The following is an 8,618-nucleotide window of genomic DNA, read 5'->3' on the forward strand; positions in this document are numbered from 1 at the left end:
TCTCCACTCCTACCTCCCTGAAAACCCCACCCGCCACATCTAGTGCCCCCCAGTGATCTCCATGCTGACCCTGATGGTCAGGTCCCCAGGCAGGGTGCGTGCTCAGGGTCAAGGTCCCGGGGAGGCCACGTTCTATTGGTGTGGAGAGGGCACAGGACAGGTGGGGAGAGGACGCATTTCCCAAGGAGTGAACTCAGGATCTGTGTTGTCAGAGAGAAGGGCCTTGGGAAGAGCTGTGGCCATGTTTTCAGGGGGCAGAAGACCTCCCACTGTGGAAAAGTGCATTCCCATTCGTTCACCCCACTCGACCAGTAATTCTCCAGCGAGGGCCACAAGTATCTTGTCAACAGATGAACAGATAAAGAAAATGCTGCATATGACACAATGGATGTTTCTGGATGTCGTGGTTTGGATGTGAGGTGACCCCCAAAACCGTTCATGAGAAATGCTTAGATTATGAGAGCTGTCGTCTCATCCATGGATTAATCCAGTCGATGGATTCATGATTTGAAAGGGCTGCTGTACTGCGTAGTAACTGGAGGCAGGCAGGGGACGGCTGAAGGAAGTAGGTCACAGAGGGTCTGCCTTGAGGGTTTGTGTTTGTCCCTGGCACCTTCTCTCTCTGCCTCCTGGCAGCTGTGAACTGAGCTGCGCTCCTCTGTGGCACCCTTCCACCACGATGCTCTGCCACATCTCTGGCCCAGAGCAACGGAACCAGCTGACCGTGGACTGAACCTCTGAAACCATGAGCCAAAATGAACGTTCCCTAACACAATGGAGTTTATTCAGCCATAAAAATAGAGCCAAATCGTGTCATTGACAGGAAAATGGATAGAACTTGAGAGGCGTATGTTAAGCCCAACAAGATAGACTCAGATAGTCAAGAGTTTCATGTTTTCTCTCTTATGTGGGAGCTAGAGAGAAAAAACGTGTGTCTGTGTGTGTGTGTGTGTGTGTGTGTGTGTGTGAGAGAGAGAGAGAGAGAGAGAGAGAGAGAGATCCTGAAGGAAGCCTAGGCTACACTACAGTACAAGAAAGGGATCAGGGGGAGGAAGAAGAGGAGAGGAAGGGTAAGTATCGGGGATGTCGTTACATATGTGACTATATCACAGTCAATCCCACTTTTATGAATAATCACAATGCACCCGTTGGTAAAATTAATTAAAATGTCTAAAGCTTCTGCAGTCACTTTCTGTCCATCAGTTCTCAGCAAAAGAAACAGACTCACAGGACAACATAGACACTGAGGAATTCATCGTAGGGAGGTAGCCTCGTACATTTGTGAGAACTGTTAAAGTCTATGGAAGACTAGTTCTTCTCCATGTGATGGGGCAGCCAAAGTCCACAGGCAGGCAACTGAAGGAAGAGAAGATACATGAACCTTTGAACATGAGCTGGAGCCCACATCTGTCACCTCCAGCTGACAAGCCACGATGAGAGCGTCCTGCAGAAGGTGGCACCCTCCATCACTAAGCTAAACATGAAGAAGGCCAGGAGAAAGAAGGTGGGGAGTAGAGTGTGGGAGCTGGAATTGCTTCCTACCACTGCCCCACAGCAGCAAAGAGAGCTAGCTAATATGAGAATGAGCTGCTACGGGATCTCGGGTGTCAATGACCCTCTAAGTAAAACAAGAAAGTAGCTGCTACATCATCTCCACCTTCCAGATATTGTGCAAGATGTCTCTCGGGGTCCATGTTAACCTGGGACTATGCAGGGCAGGGAGCTCTGGAAAACAAAGTTCCAATCTAGAAAGTTGACCCAATATCTGTTTAGCACATTTCTCATCCTTGCTCCTACTCTATCCCCTATCCCCTAAAATATTATAAATTTTGTTAGATAGACTTGGGTTCATCTCCAACTCTACCAGATTATACACCTTTAGGAAAATCAACTCATTTTGTAGAATCCCTCCATTTCCTCTATATAACATGAGCATGTTAATTCCGGTGTGTGACTAGCACAACCAATCTTGGGGGTTCCAGCAAGGGGCGGGCGATAGGGGGTTAGAAAACAAAGACTCACAGGTGCAGATTTTGAAGATAAATAGCTGGGATCAGGTGGAGTGCTGCTCTCTGATGCAGAAGCAAATCTGAAGAGTTACTCTAGCAATCCTTATTTATATCTTTGTATTCAGGGAAGTTACAGAACTAGAAACATCTGTCGCTTTTCCACAGTGGCAATGTGCAATGTTAGGAGCCTTCTTTAAAGCTCCAGCAAGTTCATTGTTTAAAGTTACCTTTAAGCAGGCAACAGCAGAAGTAAGAGAGCTGGTGGAACATTGTGGTTGTCTAGCAGGAGAGTTCCTCTGTTCTCAGGAACTTCGTGCCCCAGATCAAGATCAAGATGATAAGACTCTTGCATAGAGCTTCCTCACGCAGGGCTAAGCATCCTGTGCCCTTGCACGGGAACATTCCCAGGCACCAGGCACGCCACAGCCATAAGGTCATCAGAGACCCCAGTCTCAGACACTGCTCTTCCTTCTCTGTCGTTGCTCTCCACATTCCCATATTGTTATTTTGTTGAATTTAAGTTGGACTTGAGTGTGATGACATAAAATTCCCTTAATAAGCACAAATCTCATTCCCTTCCTCCTTCCTTCCTCTCTTCCTTCCTTACTTCCTTACTTCCTTCTTTCCTTTATTCAGTGCTGGGGATGAAACCCAGAGCCTAACACATGCTAGGCAAGCACTCGACCCCTGAGCTACATCCTCAGTCTTTGTTAGTTTATTTTGAGACAGGGTCTCACTAAGTTTCCCAGACTGGCCTCAAAACTGACAATCCTCCTGCCTCAGCCTCCTGAGCAGCTGGGATTACAGGCCTACACCAACACACCTAGCTTTCCTCTCTCCATGAATTACTTACTCTCCCAGAATCTAACAAGAACTGAATAATACCTTTATCACTCAACCCACACCTGTCATCCTTCCCTCCTGAGGACTTCTCGGGACTTTGTCACACGTCGGTACACAATAGAAGAAGCAGGTCCTTTCCCACTCACGGGTGCTGCTGAAGCCCTGGGTCTTCTATATGTCGTCCTCGAGTCAGCCAAAGAGCACTTGTAATGTGCCTGTGTCCCATAGACGCCCTTCCATGTGGACTTCACAATCTGGCTGGGAACATTCAGATCCCCAGTCTGTATCCCCCAGCCTTTGGTGGATGATTTGCTTTTTAGATCTTTGGGTCTCAACTTTGCTACACACTGGAACCATCTGAGAAGTTATAAGAGAGTGCTGATTCTAGGGTCCCACGTAAAAATCCCCTGGGGGTCTGGGGTGATGCTAAGGGATCAAGATTTTTTTACTTTGGATGAATCCCCACGTGGTTCTAATATTCAGCTGAAGTGAAAACCATGACTTTAGGTCTCACAGGACCCCACACACTCACTGTCCCATGATGGAACGTAGCCTTGTTCGTTATGACCAGTCTCTCTGCTGTTTATTGTCTTTGGACCTTGGAGAAGGAATGATATCGATTTGATATTATAGAGCTGCCATAACAAAGTGCCACGGATTGGTGGTTAAAGCAATGCCCATTTACTTTCTCATAACTCCAGAGGCTGAAAGGCCAAGATTGAGGTATTAGCACAACGGATTTGTTTGGGGGTCTCTCTCCTCCATGTGTCTTCTCCCTGGGTCGTCACGTGGTGTTTCCTTTGTGTGTGTGTGTCCCACCTTCATCCCTTCTCATCAGCACACGGGTAGGATTGGATCAGAGCCCACTCTGAGAGCCTCCTTTTACCTTAATCACCTCCTCAAAGACCTGATCTCCAAGTGCACTCACATTCCAAGGTCTTTCAGCACAGGAATTTTGGGAGTATGAAACTCAGCCCATTACTGGTCTCTTCTATTACCTCTTCTTTGGCCGATTTAAAGTCTACTCGTGGCCACTTCACGTCCAACTTCAGTAGTCTGACACGGGCCCACTCCTTCCGTCTCTGCAGGGACAGATTTGGCCTGCCTCCTCATCTCCCTGGTGACCTTTCTCCCCAGTTCCCTGGACACTCCAGGGCTCACTTCAGCTGGGCCGCCATGTTGGCTTCTTCTTGGTCTTCTTTGCATTGATTTTCCTCAGGGTCTTGTTCTCCCCTCCAACCTCCCTGCTCTCCAGGATCCCACCACTACCCCAGCTTTAACTATGGCTTCTCACCGAGTGATTCAAAAACCTGTACCTTTTTTCTCCTGGACTCCAGTTTTTTTTTAAAAAAAGAACTTTATTAAGTTAAAATTAACAAATAAAACTCATCTGTATTTAAGGTACCCACCTGATGTTCTGATGTACATATGGTTTGTGAGATGGCCACCACAATCAAACTAGTGAACACACACGTCACCTCCCATGGCTACCATTTTAGTTTTTTTCCATAGTCTTCCTCCTGCCTTTCCTCCTCATCTTCTTCTTTAATAATTAGGACATTTAAGATCCACCTACTTGGCAAATTTCAAGTACATGATTCCATATTGTTAACTCCAGTCACCATGCCCCATCCTGAGCTTCAGGTTTAAAAGACTTTTCGGCTACTAGAAGTTTCTATCTGGGCATTCTGAAGTTACTTCGGCTCAACCCATCTTAAACCCAAAACCTCTTCTTCCACAAAACTAGTTCCCCTTCTCCCTATCACAGACTCCAGCGCTCTCCCACTTCCCTTCCCTTTGCTGCCAACGACAGCATCTATCATCGCTTCCCTATTCTAGAAGCTTACGATTTTCTTTCATCCCATGTCTACCCACTTTCCTACACCATCACCACTCGCAGAAGTGTTCCCATCAGTCCAGAGCCTGAACTTCTCTTTTAGTAGAGCAGAAAGACCATCAGTAGTCTCTGGTGTCCAGAGTCCATTAACTCTGAGCCCCGTGCAAACTGCCCACCTAGGCTGCCCGAGTGGGCTGCTGAGTGCCGTGGGCTCACAGGACACAGTCTCTGGTCACTGAGACCAGACCTCTCACCCTGAATTAACACATGAACGTGACCATTTCCACTCTGCATGCCACAGCACACTTATTCGTGTTTGGGGTGGGAACGATTTGAAACTCTGTCTTCCAGGTGACCAGATGTCTATTCCGCACCTCTTGATCATCTTGGGATCTCCTAGGCTGAGAACTTACACTCTATCACATCGTGGGCTTCAGGGAGGAAAGGCAAGAAAAATCCACCTCAAACACGCCTCCCTCCCCCGCCTCCCTTTTTAAACACCGAGAGCTAAAAGTAAGCAAGAAAGTACTGAATAGGGGAAAATTTGCCTTGCAAAGACACCTGAGTCTTTGGTTTTTAGGAAGCCCACATTAGGTTAGGCTATTCTTTTGTCTCAGGTTGACCATAATGACCAGTTCTTTTGGAATTGCCCTGAATAGACCTGCACTCTCCTGGTGCAGAGAGAGGAGACAGAGAGAAGGATTCTCAAAGAGATTCTTTTCCTCATAACTCTGCAAAGTAATGAGGAAACTCAGAGGAACAGTAATGTTCTCAGTGCCAACATAGCGTTAATGTTTCTCCGAGACGTGCAGAACCGACTTGTCCAATACAAACACCTTGGAGCGGCTGTTATTAAACCCACGTTGCACAACATTCACGGCGACAAGGCAGAGTGAGAGAGAGGTGAGTCTGGTATAGTCTTTCACTTGGAGGGAATTTCAGAATCTGCTGTAGGATGCACATAGGTAGAGTCCTCTTGGAAGAATCATTGCAGTGTTAGGATGGAAGTAGAGTCTATCGTTCTAGATGCTAAATTTTACTGAGATTTATTATAGACTGAATGCTTGTGTTTCCCGCCCCCGAATTCCTATGTTGAAATTCTAACTCCCGAGTGATGGTATTCGGTGGGGCGTCGGGGAAGGGATTAGGAAATGAGGGGTAGAGCCCTTGTGCATAGGATTAGTGCCCTTAAAAGGGAAACCCCAGAAAACACCCTTGCCCCTTCTACTATGTGAGGACACAGCAAGAAGACCACTGTGCTCCCCAAAAGGCCGTCCTCACCAGACCGCAAATCTCCCAGGGCCTTGATCTCACACTCCCCAGCCTCCAGAACTGTGAGAAATGAATGTTTTGTGTTTACAAGTCACCCCGTCTGTAGTAGTTTGTTATGGCAGCATGAACTGAGACAAATATATATAAAATTACCAATAATACTTCTTTTAGTGGCTTACTATGTGACCAAAGTGAACTGAGAAATTTTAGCAACTTTATCACATTTAACCCTCATAACAGCCCCATACGTAAGATAAAGGGTTTTTTTTTTTTCATTTTATAAGTAAGAAACAGGTAACCTGTTCAAAGTCCGCCCCCCCCCCCCGGTTCATTTAGGTCTGTTTCCCCCACTAGTAACCACTGCTCTCTATACCCTCCCCAAAAGGTGCAGAATAAGCAGGAGTTCAGTGGATAGCATGAGGAGCAGGATGTCACCAGTCTGGATTGGAGGGAGAGAAAGCCAGATAAACAGGACGCTGTGATCAGAGATCTGTGAGTCCTCCGGTGTAAAGACATTGGAAAGCCTGGAGGAGACATGGAAAATGGGGACTTAACAGTAAATGGCACTGAATGAGTTTTGTTTTTTTTTTTTTTTTTTTTTTGCTTTGTTGGTGACAGAGAGCCACTGAAGTTTGGTGGGAATTTATAGAGATCCCACCAGTGGACGTAGGTAGGAGCATGTGAAGAATAAATGCACTGATGAAGGAGTTGCATCTCTACCTCCCCCAAAGGTGCTCTGAGTCGGAGAAACCTCCCCACAATGGACCTTTCGAATTGCCAGGGGGATCTGAGGATGCTATGATTGTCATGACAACCAGCCTCCACACTTTTTCCAAGCTTGGGCCAGTACTGCGGGTCCACCAGCCCCGGCCAAGTCATCACATGTGCACTCGTGCTTCACCAGCATGGCACACAGAAGACTCGGTGACTTGAGAGTAGCCAGGCATCTGATTCAAGTGCCAATGCAGCTTTGGTACGGGTCAGCAAACGGTCAGCGCCATGATCTCCTTTTCAAAACTAGAAAGAGCCAGAAATCCCAGCAAAATTGGCTTATACAGCCTGAATTTAACCAGAGCAATTGAGCTGTCAGGTGTCTGAGGAATCTTGGGGAGAACTGAGCCCTCCAAGTTCACACAGATCTTCCATGAAGGGGAAGTATCAGCTGCTTTTTCTTTATGCCAGTACCCTAAAACCCATCTTGCTATCTCAGTTTGGGGGTCCGATGCTGTGCAAAGCTTTGTGCTGCTTCCTGAGGATGATTCAGAGAACAGTGCGGTTTTAACATCAGACAAGGGTCAGACCAACCAACCGCACGCTCTGCAAGCAGCAGCCGGAGCTGTCATTGCCCCTTCAAGCCTTTCTGTGTGCCACCAACGGGTCACTTGTGATTCAGAAACAAACTGTCCGTGTCACCCTCCGCTGGCTCTGACAGCCAGGACACAGGGGTCCCCTATTATAAAACTGTCCTCTCCCATCACCTGCCATTCTCAAGGGCTCCTGCGGCCACCAGACCTCTTTGCTTGGCATCCGATCAAATGAAATGACCAGGAAAGGCGATACCCCATGCAGGTCATAATTACATTTTGACAGAGAAGTAGCAAGAAGATTCCGGACCTGCCAGTTGGTCCACAGGGAAAGAATTTTTTTCATGGGATCAATATCGAAGCCAGAAAGATTCTCAGAGACCGTGTTGAACAAGGGTTCACTTTTCCTTTGTGGGTAGGAAGACAAAGATAACTTCAAAAGGAGAATGAGAGACCGCAGGGCTGCTGATGTGTGTGGAGAGGGGACAAGAAAGACGTAGACAAGGCCTCTGAGTCACAGAAACCTCCCCACAATGGACCTTTCGAATGGCCAGGCGGATCTGAGGATGCTATGATTGTCCTGGCGACCAGCCCGCAGTAACCCCCAGCCAGGACCTCCGAGGGAGTCTGATCCCTTTCCTCTCTAGATGAAGAAGCCAAGGGCAGAGAGACAGACCCAAGTTTACCTTCTTTGTAGGAACAAAGCCAGAACTGTCTCCTGTGACCTCTAAGCTGCCTAGGGCATTTAGAATGCTTTCCGTTTTCTAGTGAAGTCCACTGTCTTACCCTCCAGGTTGCAGTATCTGTGGGGACTGTGAGGTCTATCTTCACACCTTCTCCGCCCCTGACAAACCCCCCCGAATTACAGCAGAACGCTCAACCACTGTTTGTTGACAGACCCGACTCGGAGCTTCTTAGGAACAAGAATCCTTTTATGAAAGTTTACGTGAGATCAAAGCTCATGAGTCAGCCCATTATTCATCTCCAACTCTCAGAATCATTCTGAGTCAGGGCTCACGTCATTTTTGCCTCCTTGTAGATAAGGACCACGTAACCCAGAGAGGTTCAGTGCATTGCCCAGGAGCACACAGGGGCCAGAAGACTTGCAATTCTAATCCAGGCTTTGTGTTTCAGACATTCTCTTATCACCAAAAAAGGCCACCTCTTCATCCATCTCTTGTACCTCAGCGTAAGAGTAGTGACCCACAGACAGCTCTCAGGACATATTTGTGAAAAACAAACGGCATGCCATCAGACAAGAACCCAAGTCTATTGCTCTTCCAAAAGCAGGAAATCCCAGCTCTGAACAAGGCACCTGGACCCTCTCTGACAGAGAGGGTGGGCTGATGTGGC

This window comes from Ictidomys tridecemlineatus, chromosome 11 (assembly GCF_052094955.1).
Source record: "Ictidomys tridecemlineatus isolate mIctTri1 chromosome 11, mIctTri1.hap1, whole genome shotgun sequence".
Taxonomy (NCBI): domain Eukaryota; kingdom Metazoa; phylum Chordata; class Mammalia; order Rodentia; family Sciuridae; genus Ictidomys; species Ictidomys tridecemlineatus.